Source organism: Dermacentor variabilis, chromosome 10, assembly GCF_050947875.1.
Source record: "Dermacentor variabilis isolate Ectoservices chromosome 10, ASM5094787v1, whole genome shotgun sequence".
Taxonomy (NCBI): domain Eukaryota; kingdom Metazoa; phylum Arthropoda; class Arachnida; order Ixodida; family Ixodidae; genus Dermacentor; species Dermacentor variabilis.
In genome coordinates this window covers 9,709,326-9,726,319 of record NC_134577.1, presented here as the reverse complement: position 1 = coordinate 9,726,319, position 16,994 = coordinate 9,709,326, and the positions used below count along the sequence as shown (strand labels likewise).

Sequence of the window (16,994 nt, the reverse complement as noted above, 5' to 3'; positions counted from 1 at the left end):
TGACATCTACGTTCGTGTCCTAACACCCACCTCGCTACGCAACGGTCCATAGATCCGGATATCATAAATCGCGCACAATCTTCATGAGCTTATATGCATACAGTGTCGTGGATGTATTGTGCGGCTGGTGGTACTGTGCAGCCGTCCTGCCTCGAAATATTCGTATCGTCATTTGTTGAAACAACTTTCTTTTTTCTAAATGCGGGCTGTAGCTGCTGCATTCTTCAGAGGTTAAAAAAATTAAGAGGAAGAACTTCGCGACGCTCTAACAGTAGGAAAACATAGCAAGAAAGGAGATAAAAAACAGTGGCGATTATATCCATGCCGTGTCGTGGAGCTCCCGCATTCCAAGTTTAAATATCGTTGTTTCTTGTCTGATATAGCATTCGAAGGTATGCTGACTCATTTGATGTCGGAATGTCTTTTGCTGTGCTTTCAATCATATATTGTGCGTTGCTTTCCGTGTTTTCTTTTTGTTTGTTTGCTTGCTTGTTTATTTGTTTGTTTGTTCGTTTATTTTTGTTTTTGTCATACCTCAAATCATACAAAATTTTCTTTTCCTAAAGGATCAGGCCAGTTGCGTCGGCGCCGTATTTTCGTCCTTTCTTTTACATTGTGTAATTTTAAGCTTAATCGCTTCTGACCATCTATCCCAGACTTCCATCTTGCACCCTGCGCAATAGAAGAATCTCATTCGTGTTATGACCAGTTGCTTTGAAACAGGCAATTGGCTGTGTACTTCTCATTCCATTATGGCGGTCTTGCCGACGTACTTTAATTCGCCGTCCTTTTGTAAGAGACTCACGGTACACACGTAACACGTGGTAGTGGGCAGAGAAAGGGGACCCAATCACGTGAGCAAACATCTCCTCTAGCCGGGTCGTGACTGCGCATGGCTGTCCGCGAAGCTGAGCGCATGCGGGATCCGCGCATGCCGTAATCTCAAATATCGGAGACGCAGTGATGCGAGAGGCAGCACGAAGCGTGCTCTCTCCTCTGCCGGCGCTCTTCATAAAGCCAGCGTTGTGACAGCGAGCGTTCGCGGTCATCGAGTGAGACCTGTTGACGTACGCCTGTGTGCGCGTGACACCACGCTTGTTAATTCAATTAGTAAGCGAATGTTTACTGCAATTTATACGGCCGGTTAAAACTACGTGTCTACTTCTTATAGTTGTTTATTACTTTGCTGTCGCTGTCAATGCTACGGCCTTCGGGTGAAACTGATACTTTTTTCTGTTATTTATTTATTTATAAACTCGTAAAACACTTTGGGACTGCTGCGCGGGATGCAGGCGGTCATCGGGATAACATCAATATAAGTAGAGGAGTGAGCCCATAACAGCTGTGCCGCAGTAAAACAGCAACGAGAAAATGACCGAAAATTCTCATGGGCTGCACCAATCTTGCCTAAGTGTATATATGTCGCTGGTCTGCCTGCAGCACCCATACACATTGAATTAAATTGGAAATTCTTAACCTCCCCCCTTCCACCACCATAACGAAAAAGAAAAAAACAACAACAACCTGACATCGCGGTCGCGGTGCTTATGACGGAGCCCTGAATGCACCCATTGAGCGACGTGCACTTCCTTCGTTGCTGTTTAATGTGCATCCCTTGGCGAATATCAATGAACTCGGCGAAACCGCTTCGCCTGCGTCGAATTACATGTTCCATTATTTATGCGCTTGCGAATCATTTCTCACGGTACTGGGTCCACGCGTTCGTAACTTTTGCCAGTACGCAGAGAGTAGCAAAAGCAGAAAGAAAGAAAAACATGTAGTGCGAAGTTCCGCAAGGCTTTCTTTCTATATCGCGAACAGCGCTTCGCGAAAAGCCCAGGCCGTTTCCGTTTTGTTGAATTTCTACGACATACCGGGATTGTCCGAGCGGCGGAGCGTATGTACGTGTAGCCTCGGGAGCAAGGACGTAACATGCTCGAGAGCGATGCCGCAAACACGAGGTGCTGCCGATAAATCTTAACAGTGTCCGCGCTGTTCTGTTCATTTTTGCCGCGGCACTTGTCAACAGCTCGCGGTAGCGGCGGCCTTGTGTAGCGTGCACTTTGACACAATAGTTCGGCGCAGTGTCATCACGAATTTCCAGCTCCATTGCGACATTGTTACGCCGCCTCTGGATCAGGGCGACACTTACGAAAGCTTACTCTTTCCGCGAGCAAACGACCCGCAGGGGTCCCGAAACGTCAAGTGTATGTTTGTTTTTCCTTCAACCTTAGGTGAGTGCTCGTTTTGTTTTGACACCGCCTGACAAGTTTTCATCGAACATTGGAGTATATTTAGTGGGTGACACACCCATGTGCGACTCATACCTTACCGGAGAGACTGCTGAACACCCGTGGTGCCTTTTCTCCCTCTACGACGTCCAGCGCTGCCCCCTGAAGACAGCGTTAAACTGGCTGGCTGGAGTAAAATGACCGGGAGAGAGGATAACAGAGAGTAAAGAGTAGAAAAGAACTATTGGAACATTGCTAATTTCGCATTGGAATGGCCGACAACGCTCTCTGCAATGCCTGTCTTTGCGAGGAGACGCTGGAACACATCCTGTGCGACTGTCCTGAATATAATGTTCAGAGAAAGTCCCTGGCATCCGTTCTAGCGCACCTTGACACTAGACCATTGTCCCTCGAAACAATTTTCACATGCCGCCGACAGAAGACATCGCAGCTGAAGGCGACGAAGGGACTACTTCGGTTTTTGAAAGAGACGGGATTGGACAAGCGGCTGCGACAGTGACATCACGTACCACGCAAGAGTGATGGACTGTAACGGACGATGTGTGTGCTGTGCTATGTGCTCTCTCTCTCCCTTCCCCATCTTTCATCCCCCCATCCCGCTCCCATGTGTAGGGTAGCAAACCGGTTAAGCTAAGCTGGTTAGCCTCCCTGCGTTTCCTTCTCCACTTTTTCCTTCCTTGGAACATTCAAAAATGCGAGGAAGGTTCATATGAAGAAGATTAATGCGTGTGAAACGACGATGAAAAAAAAAACGAATGCGATTATGACCGATGCGCAAAGGGAATCATGGTAATCGTGGTCATCGATGCCGAAATTGCATGTAGAACACGCATAAGCCTCAAACTGAGACTACTAGAAAGAATTAAGGCTCGCATTGTGACTAGTTCGAGTATCATTCTTATACCTATCAAGCAGAACTGCAAAGTTGAAACTTACACAAGGACGGAAACAGCACAGACGTCCCTGCTGTTTTCCACCTTCTGTATATGTTTCAACGTTACAGCACTGCTTTATAAGTATAAAAACTAGAAAAAGCCTGGCGCTCTAGATCGTTTAACGAACGTGAAAATCAATAAATATACGCGAATTTTTTTTATGAACTCGCACTTGTATGGCCCTATCTACGATGGCCTGAAATGTTGATGTCTTCAGCATGAGCTGTTTACCGTTAGCCTCTTGATATCCTTGGTAAACGTGCTTCTGAGACCACCAGCGCAATGCCTTATTATCAACTGGAAGTAATAGCTTATTGCTTGCGACGGCCTTACAAGGGTCACTACTTCATGAACTGGTTTAACACGGGGTCAAGCACGCCGCTAAGAAAAACTAAACTGTGTTTGCCAGCGATTCGAAGATGAGCTATACGCGCGACTAAAGTGCGTAGCACTTGGGTCTTTACACAGTAGTCGTGTACTTGGCCGAGCCGACAGCAGCGCGACAGTGTGGTTAAGTTGCTGTCACGGCGCATAGTTACCAAGTGTGACAAGTGTGAAAAGCCTTTCTTCTGCTGCTTGACGGCGCCGGTTCCAACTGGTTTCAGCCGCTCACGCGTTTCACAAGCTCGGACCCTGGTTCCCGCGCCGAACCTTGCTCGGAGCTTCGCCTTGCCAAACACCCCTGAAGAAAAAGACAAGACTGTCGGCTTGGCGACGCGACCGCAACCTGACGGTTTCGAAACATTGAGCGACGTGCTACTCAAGTTAAAAGCGGCGAACATTTATCCTTATTGTCCGCATGATGCCAGGCTATTATACGTTAGGTTGGTCGGGCACACGTCCAAAAGTCTTCAGACTGGCTGGGCTGCCGACAGCGAACTTCCTGTGACTAGGGTGCCTCGATGCGCTCCTCCTGGAGAGGGAACGCATCGATGCACCCTGGCCTGGACGAGTTTGCCTACGCGGCACGAAAATCTGTGGCACTTGGGTGAGTCCACACAGCGCGGAAATCGTTGCACTTTCCATTGTTCGAAGGCGTAGGATCACGTTAATGCGCGGTAAACTTGTAAACGGGGCGTTTGAGTTCTTACCACTGAAAAACAAAATTGAGACTACCTTCAGCACAGGATAGCACATTCACTGAAGCTACCATGTTGTAGCTTATAGCGTTCGTTGCCAATTTGGGCCCAATTGTGAGGCTGGAAATAGGTGAAGATTCACTTATTGGTTTTTGTCTTTTCCTTACGGGGCCTGCTAGAGATCAGTAAAATAATACTCCTCTCACACAAGTATTCGCGAACGTGTTTGAGCAAGTACACGCTACTTACACGTGATTTTCATCGCGCAGGCTTCATGCTTCACTTGCGCTTGAAAAGTTTCACGCACATTGACCTCAACAAAAGTCAAAGCGGACTATTGGACCAGGGGTATACGGCGCATTCAATTCACCAAACTGATTGTAGCAAATATCCTAAGTGAATATTTCTGGGATATAAATGAATAATCTTCAGATCTAGCAGGTGATTAGAGGCCTAATTGCAACATGGAGGTGTACGTACATCGCATCGTATAATGATCGCGCCCACCAGTCTGTACAACAACGTTAGGTTCGACAGTGCTGGTACCATTCTGTGCGAAGTTCAGAACTCATATCAACGAGCATACGTTCGGACAGGGCTTCGCGTGCGGCCAGCCATGCAACACGGCAAGAAACGAGGCGTGAAGAAACCTTGTGCGTGGTTTATGTGCACACAGAAAACCAGCGCCGATCTCAAGCTCGTACGGTTGAAGAAAAACCATGCTCTACAATATTTAAGCAAAAGTTCACATTCCTGGCCTTTAAAAAAATGTGACGACACTAACCATAACCAACTCTGTTTAATAAAGTTTCGAAGCCGGTCTTGGTTTGTCGCGCACAGTCAAATAGCAGCGTCCTGTGAAAGGATCCGTCTGGCCCTCGCAACGTCTGTGCTTCAAAATCTCTTCCGACCAAGAAATACTTGTCGTGCGCTCCACGAGGATGTGTCGGGTGACCTCACGTTAGCGTTCGTAACTTTTTTTACACAGTCCGTCTGGCCAGCCTTGCTCGAACGAGAAATCTTTTCTGTCAACAGCTGCCAACCAACATCCCGTCCACTCTTTTTGCCCACACCTCTTCAGCGCCTCACTCACTTCCCGCGGAGAAAACAGCTTGCAGTGTTTGCTTACTATGAAGCTCAGGTTCCACTGGGCGCGGACGAAAGATTTCTTTTGAAATGAAATCGTTTACTGTGACAAACTAAACTTCGAATTCGCACGTGTAATGTGAAATGGCAGTATTTAGATGGTAAGGTCGACGTACTGCGCGAAGTATTATCTTTACTTTGCTCTAAAGACCAGTAGCTTTTTTTTTTCACACCTATGTTTCCCGGACGTGGGGTACTTACGTTTTGGTCCGACTAAAACCTCACGGATTGAGTTCATGTTGCCTTCTTATAACAATTTTTCTTTTCCTAATTTGGTGGTAATCGAGGATATATATAATGGCAACTGGCAGGCTCTGATTGGCGTTGTTGCCGTTGCTTTCACAGCCAGCGCCATACTGGCCACCATGAGCTTGGAATAATCACGTCTTGCAAACGTGTCCGTTTCGGCGCTTTGTCGTAGCATTCTGTAAGCGTTCTATAGGTAACTAGCTAATATTATCAAAATGTTCGCTGTGTTGGCTATACAATAACGAAATTCTTTCTTCTTAGTTTCCTTCCCCCAAAGTGCCCCGTGGAGAGAGGACAGGCCGTTCTATTGCTCGTGAAAGGACGACCTGACATGATCTTTCGGGACTTCTGACATGCTCCACAGCGGTCGCGGCATTTCCCGCCAATCCGCAAGTATAACACGTGCTCTAGCGAAGACCAGTGTGACGTCAAGTAAACCTGAAGTGTCTCAAGTTTCTTCTATTGACGGTAATGGGAAACATGCAATGCATCACTTACGCGCACAGCGCTTCGAAGACGTGGCTGCTGTACGCAGCGTTGGTCGAGCCGTGTTTTCTCCATATCAAGGCTTGTCGTTACAGCGCGCGCAGACACAGTGCGCGGTTGGTTTTTGCCGCGGCAGTCATTTTTAATGCGCAAGCATTTTAATGCGTGAGAATTTTTTGACGAGCTCCCCAGCCCTGTCACGCAAAATATATATTGCCTTGTATCTACACAAAAACGTGCAATTTGCAAAGAGGTTTAATCCTTCTGATACTGAATTGTAGATGATTGGCAGCTTTTAAGCGGTATGGAGCAATTAAAGCAAAAAAAAAGATAAAGAAGAGAATACCCATAGAGATGCATAGGGTCCCTATATTTTCATGGGGAAGATTACAGTAGTGGTGGGCCAATCGGAATTAGGGGGTAGGTCAACTTGAAATTTGGAGGTGGGCCAACCGAAGTTTAGGTATAGGCCAGCTAGAAATTTGGGGGTGGGCCAACTTAATGTTCAGGAGTGGGCCATATGGAATTTGGATATTAGGGGGTGGGCCAACCTAATGTTTGGGAGTGGGCCGACTTGAAATTTGAACGTGGGCCAACTGAAACTTGAGCGTGGGCCAACTTGAAATCTGGGGGCGGGCCAACTGAAATTTGGGGATGGACCAGCTTAAATTTGGTGATGGGCCAAGTTGAAAGCTGAGGGTGGGCCAACTTAAATTTGGGGTGGGTCAATCTGAAGTTTGGATGTAGGTCAACTTGAGAGAGAGAGAAAAAAAAAGCTTTATTTTCATGGTGGGTGGTGTGGGGGAAAAGGCCTTCAGTCCAGAGCCTCGGTTGCGGCATTCTTCAATGCAGCACTGATAAACGCCGCAAGGTACCGTTGGTCGTCGGCGCTGGTTGCTTCTGTCAGTCACCTGGCATGGGGCTTGAGGGAAAGATTTTGGGTTGGTCCAATGTCGAACTGAACGCCGCTGAGTGCCCTTCGAGTTATGCACACCTCGTGGGCAAACGAGCGCGTTGAGACGCTTGGCCCGTTTATATTGGGCCTTACCGAGGCGCAGTCAGAACGCAGGCGAGAGCTAACGCGCACAAGAAACGCGCGCATAACGCAGGCTTGCGAGGGCGACAGCGAGGGCGACATGGCGTCGCGGCGGTGCACTTTCTCCTCATGCAACGCCTCGCGCGCTACACTGCGGCAGCTGGCGTTCCCTTTCGACCGCTCTGCTCCGTCGAGGCGCACTCGTGCCCGGCGTTCCGGCTCAACTGGTGCGATTGCATCGAAGGGGCCAGATGCGGCGAGAAATATCTGACTGAACCCTAAGCATTCTTTGCCACCGGAAAGGCCATGGTTAGATGCACATAGGCTAGGAAAGCAAGAAAGCAAAACTAAGCAAAAACAAAGCCACAGCGCAACCAAACAACGTTTACGCATTAGTAGACAATTCCCAGAATTTCTGTAGCTTTCCAGTCTGCTAGGCTTTTGACATATATACGTCGGGGTTTTATACTGAAGCTTTTAGTTGTCGTAGCCTTCTTTTTACTGCTAATGGGCATGCGGACATTCAGCGCCATGCCGTGAAAGCGTATTACTTGCTCTCTTGTTGATTGAATCAACTTGACGTTCTCAGAAATGTTTAAACGCTGGCCTGCGGCCTTTCTACATCTTGCGCGTCATATTATTGTCCGTGAGGCTGACGAAGAATAGACAATTGGCAGCCCGAACGCGTAGTCGTGGACACCATTCCGTCTACGCTTCTCGCTTCTTTCTTTCGAGTTTTGTCGTGGGAAAGTGTAGTTGGTGTCGCATAACGAACATAAGTGCTCGTAAGAGAAAGCCTTACCTAGGAGCAATCTCCGATTTCCCTACTGACCATGTACATGCGTGTTTATCTTTTTTTTTTTTCCAGCAAACCTCTTAGGATTCGGTTCAGTGGTTGTCGGGCAAAATGACTTATCCGTTGCCATGTATTTAGATAGGAGCACCAGAGCTGAAGAGTAAGGATAGGGGCACCGCGCCTACTAAATATCGACAGTTAACTTTAAACATTGCCTTGCTCTGACTTGGCAACAGAATTCCCAGTGGCCGCTCCAAGTCGCTGTTCTCGACGAGGCTTGAAGGTGTACCTCAATCCATGTGCTTGCGCGGCTTCCCTACACATTCTTGACCATTGCCTAGTGCACTTACATCCTCACCGCTTGAGTGCTGCTAACGAAATCTGTACTTGTCGTTCTTCATGCAACATCCGCAAAAGCTGCAGTTGTGACAGGAATAGAGGCGCACTTACAGCGGCTTCTGAATGTTCGCGTGGCGAGATAGCGCCGCGGAGTATATCGCGACCATGACGTCACGCTGAGGGGCGCGAGCTTACGTGACGTGACGGCTCCGGCAGGCGTGACGGCTCGCTGCGCCGACCGGCGCGCGTAGCCGCACATGCGTCGGCTGTCTTAATTTCCTTGTCGATAGCCGGTGTCCAAGTATGCAGTGGCGGAAAAATACTCGGCCCTTAGTGGCGTAGTTTTGCGCCCTTATGCATCCTCGAGATGCATATTTGTATACAGGGCGTTTCAGCTAGCTTTAGCCAGAGTTTTAAAAAATATGCCGCTGCACTCGAAGACGACGCGGCCAAATGCATGTTCCTCACTTTTGTATGTAGTGTGTCACGCTAACTTTTGTACTTTGTTAATTAGACAATTAGTCGAGAATAATTAACCAACTTCTGTAGCAACGAAGCTAGGAAAAAAATCCAATTGGAAAGTTGCAGAGCGGTTTGCAAAAAGTCCGAATAAAGAGTTGCTGTTTTTCTGTCTATTAAGTATCAGTGTTTTTCAGCTTACTGCGGATACCCGCGAAATACAAAAGAATACCACGTGACATGCCCGCTTGCGCGTCGTTATTGCACTGCTCCCAAGCGTTCCGCGCACAAACGGACATAGCATCTAGCCGAGTGTGCTGCCGCTGCATCTGCTTATCGCTATCGTGAACCGCCTCGAGGGAAGCACATCGCTGGCGTAAATCGTACGGCCAACGCCTTCGTCGCTGCCCTATCGCCTTTTAAGCGCCCTGCTAATGCTATGTTCGTTTGTACGCGGACAGTTTGGGTGCAATCAGGGGGTATGTCACGTGTTTTTCTTTTTTTTTGTATTTCGCGGGCATCCGCAGTAAGCTGAGAAACACTAATACTTAATAGATAGAAAATTAGAAACTGCCTAATGGGACGTTCTGCAAAGCGCTCTACACCTTTCTAAGAGGAATTTCCTGCCTAACTTAGTTGCTTCAAAAGTTGGTTAATTATTCTTGACTAATTATCTAATTAAGCAATATATAAAAATAGCGTCACACACTACATACAAAAGTGAGCAACATGCATTTGGTCGCGTCGTCTTAGAGCGCATCGGCATATCTTTAAACTCTTGCTAAAGTTAGCTGAAACACCCTGTATACCTTGTTCTCTGGTTGCACCTAGTTCTGCTGATATATGCAGCCGAGTGGCCTCTCCTGTTTCGCAGCTCACTGAATTGCTGCCTGAGACGCAATCCTCCTCTGCCTTACCTGAAATACTCTGGTTTCGCAATGCCAGGCGTCCAGCTTTGTACGTCACAGCGTCCACATTCCAGCCGCCACTCACTATCTTCGCGGAGATGCGCTCTGAACGGAGCGGCAGTGTAGGGTCACCTCTCGTTTTCTCATGTGGGCCGAGAAAATCGCCGAGAGAGATAGAAGCTTCTATGCATACTAACTTACCGAAAGGCTTGATTCTGTGCGTCGCTCCTAAGGTGGTTGTTCGGATGAATTGTATTTTAATACGCCACAGGAGGGTGGTGCTCACAGCTCACCGACGTGTTTCGAACGTTCTCAAGGCGTTATTTTCTCGAAAGACGAACTAAGAGGTCATATTTTAACCTCAACCTATCTTTTGTCAGGCGCTTTGAACAGTTAAATAAAAAAAAGAAATAGAAGGAAAAAAAATCGCTTTCATTGCAAACTCTTAGTAGCCATACATCAGGCACAGCGTCAGCCGTTAAAAACTAAACCTTAAAACCCGCTAGCATTATCAAAAAGAATACTCAGTTGATGCTGATGCCTTTACCGAGTTCTCCCATGTCTCCACACGTTTACGTCAAAGTCTTTAGAAGGCGCTGCGGTGACTTCCAAGGCGCCAGCTCACTCCACCGAGGTTTACTGCAACTTGGTAATTAGTCACAGCCTTTAGTGTTCAGCATGCTCTTTAGTGGTCTCAACAGTACGTCCATAAGGTCTACTCGGTTCCTGTGAAGCGTCACTTCGATACTGCTTCTCGTCTCCTTGTGGCGATCACTTTTCACCCATGAACCGCACTAAGTAGCCACAACCAATCAGACACATGAAGCCAAGAGAGTAGGCATCTGTTAATGCGTGCGCAGACCCACTCCCTTCTGTTCCCACACTTCAAGCACTACATACAGGTTTCGCCTCGCAAATCTATTTGCGTGGTATGTGGCGGATTTCCGGACAGCGCTCAGAATTCTGTTGGATTGTCCGAGGAGCCGACCCACTATCACAGACGAGCCTGGTCAAACTCGCGCTCACTCGTGGGCCTGCTGCACCCCTTGAAGAGTGGGTGGCGCACTCCTCCCATGACCACGTGCAAGTCATGGCCGAGCTGAAAACACAACAGTTTGGCAGACAACAGCTAGGACAAAGCGGCCGCACTACGACCGTCATTTCTGAAATGGATGCAACTTTCTTGTACGTCCGGTAAGGTTTAACGCGACCCGGGCTCAGGTCTCCCACGGGGGAACGTCAAGGCCCTGCCTCAACGCCGCCTCACGGGCTTGCTGGACTGTCCACGTTTGGATTCCGAGGTCTGAGGTCTCCATAAGCGTGGGTGTGACTGTAACACCTGGCGAGGGCACGTGCGCACGCTGGTACCGAAAGCGATGACCCGGACTGGTCGGGACCATTAGAAGGCAGATCTTAGATCGAAGCCATCGAAGACAGACAGACAGACAGACAGATCGAAGCCGTCGTAAAAAGTGAAGTTGTAGTAAGAGCCGGTCGCGCACTTTATTACGTTGTTTTGAAGTATACGCGAATAATTGACAAGGAAGAACGCGTTTCTCCAAGTCGCGCGCGACGGTCGTGAGAGCAGAAAACGTCGTGGGGGGAGGGGGGGAGGGGGGGGGGGTCTTCTACAGGTGTCAATACGGTACTCCGTGACCGGACTTCGAGAGTAGGCCGGGCTTCGATGTGTGTCAGGCCCCGAGAAGCTCCGCGCTTCGCCCTTCAACGCTATGGCGTCGTAGGCTGCTGACGTTTTAACTCTGGACGTGCCAGAAGTCCTACACCCATCTCAGAAGCCATCAGGCGTCGACGCGAACGTGCAGCGGATGCCGAATGACCGTCGCGCGTTTTTTTTTTTTATGTGTGTGTATCGTGTCGCTTTCTGCTTTCCCCTTTGATTATTTTCGTTGTTTGGCTTTTACGAGTGCGACTTGTTCTTTCTTCGCTTCGTGATTGGTTGGTTTCGGATTACCGCGCGTTCCCTTGCTCCCCATCTGAGAGGAGAGTGACCGGTGGACTCGGGATTAAGTCCGGAACTAGTGAAATATGCCCGTCTTCGCTGGCGTCAATACAGCGTCTATACATACTCTTGTTGGCGTCGCGCGTCGCAACAACTCGGCTCCGAGAAACCATAAAAGTATTTCATCTCCGTTTGCTACGCTGGCAATAGAAGTTGTCCCACTCTCGCTGGAAAATCGATTTTTATACCACGTGGTCAAGTGAAATCCGCTTTTTGCAAAGCGATTCACTTGTCTTCTCCCCGGCTGAGAAGGGCCACTGACCAGTGCGAATGACCACTGCTTTCACCGCCGAGCCAGCGCGGATACGTTGCAGGATCAGGGTAAGTAGAGGATACGCTTTGCCATTGTTAAATGTTCGCCGCAGGCTAGATGTGCGAGGTGAAATAGTCCAAGGGAGGATGCGATAGAGTGTTTGTGAGAGAGATTGATGACGTTATGCCTGCTGTTACTGTGGAATATAGTAGTTTGAACCTGGCTTTCCTCTTTTTGAGCGTGTATTAAGGGAATGTGTAAGAGAAACGTACGACCCTTCATTAAACGTCATAGTGCGTATGAGTTTATCCTGCCTTGTACTTGCAAGGAAAACAAAATAAAGCAGACAACTGGTCATGTTCAACAATATAGGTGAGTGCTAAAGGCCCTAATTGTTCTTGTCCAGGAAGCGTCAGTACACAGCTTTTCGCATTAGTTCTGCACGTATCTCGGGTTCAAGTATCTCGTGAACGGCCTGTAAGGTGACAAGGTGTCACCAAGCTTGCGACAGTGGGCGCGTAATCGCGCAAAGAATGCTGATATTGTCGCTGTGTTATCTTCCTAACGGCGACACGAGAAGAGGATAATCATATAACTGACGTCGACGCATGTCTTAGTTGACGGTCGTCGAGGATCGCTGTCTCTATGGTGCCATATTTCAGCATCTGTATTCCTTGAATCAACTGATGTAGCCTGCGGTATCGCCATGTACCACGGTGGCCATCACACGAACCGTTGAGGAGAATGGTTTGCGCCGAATTTGCGTCTGTGTGCGCCCGTGCACTGCGAAGAGAACATCTATTATAAGGAAGAGCAGGCATATCGGCCTAACGCACGCAGCTCTAGCCAGCTGCACCACGCTCAATGCAGATGAAAATGGTGACACACACAGAAAGAGAGAGAGAGAAGGATGTACGATGGTTGTCGATGAGTACAGAGTTAACAGACTTGTTGTCATATACACGATTGGCTGACGTCGCCTCTTACAAACAATTCTACTATAAAGACGTGCGTGCGTGTGTGCGTGTGCGCTTTCAATGTTTAGAGGTCGGGGAAAGAGGGTTTTGGAAGCCTCTAAAGATACCGCAGAAGCCTGTGTTTCTGCGATTCAGTTTCCTGCATAAATAAATAACGCGCGAAGATTCGCAACGCGATACTAGATGACGGCCGCCGATGCTATTAAAGCAGTTACGTAGCACGCGCGAGCATGCGCGGCGTAAAAAAAAAAAAAGGAAATTCGCCTTGCGGCAGCGGGCCAACATTCTTTGGGCATGGGTAAAAGAAACGCTTAAAAGAGCAGAAGGCAAAGCACGGACACGCAACTGCGCGACTTTTCTTCCTCCGGTGGCGCAGGCTGAAGAAATGAAAGCGTCCCTGCCTCTGACAAAGCGCGCGTTTCTCGACCTGTTGCGCGACTGCTCCGCACTGCACTCACGTCTCTCCCTCCCTCTCTCTCTATTCTCGTCCACCACGATCCGCATTCCCCCGCGCAACTTATCCTCAACCATCCCTGCTTCCTTCTTTGCCACTTAATCGTCGCCGGCGTGCGGACCCCGAAAGATCGCACACGGAACGGCCTTGCCCCCTATTCGTATTCCTCGCGACGTTCTGCAGGCTCCGCGCTCGGCTGTCCGTAGGGGTGACCTTGCCGGCCGCGCGTACATCGTCTCTCCTTTTATCGTAGCACCTCTCTAAGCCTCTTCTTCTTTTGCGAGCGTTCCCTTCTTTCAATTTTATCTTCTGTTCTACTCCCTCTTACTTTCTTCCTCGCCTTGTTTGTACATATTCCAATACACCACTTCCTTACCGCTTTTGAGCACCAAGCAGTTCACGCTTATATGAACTAACGCTAATACCGTGCAGTACGGTTGAACCCAGAGGTTGCGGTAGCTAGTCTCGGGCCTGATGCGCGCAGCTATACTAGATTTGCGAGCACGCTCCGTGGCTGGCGTGCATGCTGGCTTGTCATGACACTCATAGCACTGGCTAATCGCTAAGAGCTGCTCGAAGTCGCGGGTTTGATTCCAGGCAGCAACAGCTGCATTCTGATCGTAACGGAGTGCAAAATCTCTCGTGTACGTGCTTTGGCTGCTCGTTAGAGAACACCCTGGTGGTCAAAATTAATCCGGAGCCATCACCTACGGCGCTACTCGTGGTCACTTTGTTGCGTCGGGATGTCGCACCCAATCAACAAGTCAGTCGATCACAGCTGCTCGCTACAAAGGCAAGCCACCGGTCGGGGTTTTCGTCCACGACGTTGAGATATAACTGAGCGATAGCAACTGAGCGTTGCGCTGTGTTATTTGCACCGTGGTATTATAATAAATGTGATAGCTCTAATCGCGCTCGTCGTGCAATTCCCTTTGTGTGCAAGATCGCTGCAATACCTTCGACGGGGGTGTGACATCGAGAGGCCTCGTTATCGGGCCCTCTAAATTTCTGCATCTGTACCTATTTTCTGATGATTCATTCTATTTTCGTACTATTATCCACGTCACCGAGCGGGGGATCTGGGGCCGATAGCGGCGGCGTGTACAAGCCGCCGTTACGAAAGCCGAAAGGAATGGAAAATGAAGTGCGCCTTTGCTAAATGTGACCATCGGATGATGGCACTCTGTCCCGCCTAAGTTGCTTCCGAAAGATATCCGACCTGTTGTCTACTTCTTTAGTGTTTTGTAAGGATTTTTCCCTCTGTGTCTATTCATTTCGTTGCACCCTTATCGCCGACTGGCTTATCTCGGCAATAAGGGTGATAAAAAGAAGTCGCAGCTTCGCCTGAAGGGCAAAGCATCGATAGCGACAGCAAATTAGTTGACAGCCATACGAAGTAAGCATATTAGTTTTATCGACCGTATAAACTTGCAAACATTCGCTTGCTAACTAAATCAACAAGCACGATGCCACGCGCGCACAGGTAAACATGAACACATCTCGGTCGATGACCGCGCAAACTCGCTGTCAAAACGCTGGAGTGAGTAAGCGCGGCAGCAGCGGCGAACGAATTGACCTTCATGCTGTCTCTCGCTGCAACGCTATCTAAACATCTAAAGCACAGCGCATACGAAACTACCGGCACTTCGCGTACTTTGTTCACATCGCAGACCGCTTTGAAGATGAGGCCTGCGCGGACGCGTACTTCGTCCACGTGGCTGATCGCGTGCAAGATACCGTGGCCGCGCCGTAAGCAACAGCCGCCGCGGCCGAGTGTGCTCCCCACTGCCTTACCTTCCCCCCGTGCCTCGCGCGTGACTGAAGACTGCGCGCTTCCGCTTCGCCTTCCTCCTTTGCAAGCGCGAGGTTGAGCCGCGATCGTCGGCTGACCCTCGCAAGCTTTCGCTCGCACATACAGCGTACGGCCCGCGGCGTCGACGTTATCGTAGTTGGAATTTATACGGAACATCACGGCGATGGCAGAAATGCGCTTGGAGTGTACATATAGTTACTATCGCAATAAAATAGTAAGGTCGTGGCTTCGTGCGATCTTATAGCAAAAAGAATGGAAAATGAAGAGTGGATGTTTCTGGCCTGTGCACTCGACAAAGAACGGGATAGTTGGCAATCGGTATTGAGGCGACTACAGAGCAGAAGCAGGCGAATGACGAATTATAAGGATAGATACAAGCGCCGACTTCCAACTAAATGCTTATTTTTTGGGAGTAAATTAACCATCGATCGCCCTCTGCGAAAATGAACTGTTGCACCACTGTAGCGTGACATGTGACATTTCTTTGTAGCTAGTGTAGCTGTGGTCTCCGTAATGCGGCATCGGTTTCTCCCAAAAGCTATTATTTTGGAATGATAGCCCTACACAGTGTCATGTAAATTCAATGAAATTTTTTAAATACAATGAAATCGAAGCGGTCGTCGATCCAGCGTGGTCTACACGACCTCCTTCCTTCGATATCGTGCATGTCGTGAGACTCAAGCCGTACGACACGGCAGCTTCTGTTCTGTCTTGACGAGCGCCGGGTCGGTGCTCTCGTCCCTGAGGGTAGAGAGAGAGAGAGAGAGAACGAAGGAAGGAAAGGCAGGGAAGTTAACCAGACTGAGTCCAGTTTGGTATTCTCCCCTCGGGTAGGAGAAGGGAGAGTGAAAGAAAGAGAAAGAAAACATAAGTCTATATCGCACTTTCACATGCACTAAGTTAGGTGCAGGATGTCTACAGTTGGGCGCGCAAATCTTTCTCTTCAGGTAGTAAAGAAGCGCTCGAATGGCTTTCTGTGGAGTCTGTGGAATGGCACACTGGAGAGTTTGACGTTGGTTATCAAACCGAGAACAGTGGCACAGAAGATGACTGATGGTCTCTTCACACATGCACTTAGCGCACATCGGTGATTCCGCCATTCCAATACGATAGCTGTAGAAATTAGTGAATGCTACTCCTACCCGCAGCCGACACAACAGCGTTGCGTCACGTCTTGAAAGGCATGCTGCTAATTTCAGTTTCAGTGATGGGTCGAGGCTGTATAAACGGCAGTTACAGTTCTGTGATATATGCCAGTAACTGAACGTGATGGTACGAGCGAGACTGCGAAGCTCTCTTGCAGCGTCTACTGTCAGTAAAGGTATAAGGACTGTCGGTGCTCCAGCCTGGGCACGTCGGGCAGCGTCATCGGCGAGGTGATTACCAACAACGTCACACTGTCCAGGCAGCACTGAAAGATTATATCATGTCCTCGTTCAGAAGCGCAATGGCAAATTTCGTTGATTTGGGACACCAGCTCTTCGTAATTACCACGTCGTAAACTTCGCAAGCTTTGGAGGGCTGCTTTCGAATAACAAAATATTGCCCATTTTCTAGGCGATGGTATAGTGTCGCAGGACAGTATAGGGGCCGGTACTATCGGTCGACAGCGATAAAGCGGCCATAGACACGCTAGAGCTTTGTATCTGTCACTGCTGCTTATGGTCTTTATAACTGTGTAAATAATTCTAAATATACACTGTCCTCGTGGCAATATTGAGTTGGCTTGTTTTGCCTTTGTACAGTGCGATTCTCGGTCATTGTTAATTTGTTGCCCACATATCCTGCGATT

The 16,994-nt window shown here is 48.8% G+C and overlaps 1 protein-coding gene across 7 annotated transcripts in view; it reads left to right on the top strand.

The window, feature by feature from the left end:
- dnc (phosphodiesterase dunce) overlaps positions 1-16,994 on the top strand; it is a 708,859-nt gene that overhangs the window by 574,233 nt on the left and 117,632 nt on the right. The gene's annotated exons all lie outside the window — the stretch shown is intronic.